The 1,535-nt window shown below is 43.0% G+C and overlaps 1 protein-coding gene across 1 annotated transcript in view; it reads left to right on the top strand.

Moving 5' to 3' along the window:
• Positions 1–402: 402 nt before the first annotated feature.
• Positions 403–1,535, top strand: part of LOC101846778 (ecdysone receptor) — a 136,834-nt gene continuing 135,701 nt past the window's right edge. Inside the window, exon 1 of the mRNA XM_005089134.3 lies at positions 403–547. The gene's annotated coding sequence lies outside the window, so the exon portion shown is untranslated. The remainder of the gene's footprint in view (positions 548–1,535) is intronic.

The raw sequence follows: 1,535 nt of genomic DNA, 5'->3' as shown, positions 1-1,535 counted from the left end.
GGGTACTGCATGTACTTTTTTTTTGTAAGACAGATTAAATGGCAATACCCAACGTTAAGCACCTCACTGGAACCGTCAAGATCGAAATGTCGTCTGGGTACCGGTACTGACATAATGTTATTTTTGTCTCCTTCTCTTTGGCATACAACAATTGTGTGTCTTTACTTTCTGATGTCTTTCTATATTGGCTTATGAATTAATATTCCAGAGCAGAACAGGAATGATAATGATGAGGATGATTATTATTTTTAGACTCTATAAATCTTCACTGAAGTAAGTTGATTCGCCACGCTCGGATAATTTCCAAGTTGGAGATCCCTCTTGTAGGGGTAGCAATTCCTGATGCAACACCGGATGGTTCGGAAAAAAGTGGAACAGTAGTCGACCCGACCCGCCCAGGCCCAGATCTATTGCCATGCCCCTGGCTAATAGACTGCGAGCAGTTAAGGAACGAGTAGTGTGCTCGCAATTTGACACACATTCTGGTTCTCACTTGGTATACTGGATTAGATTCATCGAGAAATCAACTTGGTGTGTGCAAACTCAGGTGAGCTTCTTGTCTTTATATACTACAGCTATTTGTAAATTTAAGAGTCGTTGCTGTGCTGCATCCGTCCTCACTAACAAACTGAACATAGGCCTAGCTACACGTTCGCGTACACGCATTGGTGCACGGAATGTTGGCTGAAGGTATTGTCTCATTCAGCTTGGTGTGTGTAGGCCCCTAGGCCTAGTGTGTCACTGTCACAGTGCGAACACTGGTGAACACGACTTGTTGCCTTGACTTACCAGACTACTACTGCTGGGCGGCCTATGTTTCATTGCGAAGTGGGTTGGAATTGGAAGCTGTTCTTAAGTACAGGAATTAATATTACGAAGCCTTATAAAATAATTAGATCTAATGTTTTCGGCCTTTGATTGTACTGACCGAAAGGAAAGAGGAAGAATAGCGTTTGCCTCCCCCCCCCCCCCCCAACCGAGTTAGGCCTCTTGTTTGTGAAAGTAGGCTAGCCTAGAATCTAGATTCAGACTTCGTACTTCGTAACTTACGAACTTGTAGCCTAGACTAGATCTAGATATAGATCTACTTGTTGTAATGTACCGTAATATTGTCGGGACAGTGAATCGGGACAGAGGGTGTGTGCTGTGCACCGAAACTCTACTAATAATGAGATCTAGATTAGATGATCTAGAATCTAGATCTACATTCTAATTAATTATGATTTTGGCCTCTTTGAACAAATTAGCGAGACCACCACTAGATCTAGATCTAGATCTAGATCTAGATGACCTGACCTGACCATCAATGATTTATAATAGAGGCACCACCAGCCATCCGTGTCCAGGTGCTGTTAGCTTCTACTTTTTCCTGTCTGCTGATTCATAATTTTTTTTCCAGTTTATTCACTAGATCTAGATCTAGATTCTAGATCTAGATCTAGAGTCTAGATCTACTCCCGTAGCCTACGTCCAAGGGACACTAGGGTGCGTTGGGTGATGATAGGGAGTCAGAATTTCAGAAAGGGGGAGGGGGG

The sequence above is a fragment of the Aplysia californica genome, unplaced genomic scaffold, assembly GCF_000002075.1.
Source record: "Aplysia californica isolate F4 #8 unplaced genomic scaffold, AplCal3.0 scaffold00003, whole genome shotgun sequence".
Lineage (NCBI taxonomy): Eukaryota > Metazoa > Mollusca > Gastropoda > Aplysiida > Aplysiidae > Aplysia > Aplysia californica.
This window is presented reverse-complemented; position numbering and strand designations above follow the sequence as displayed.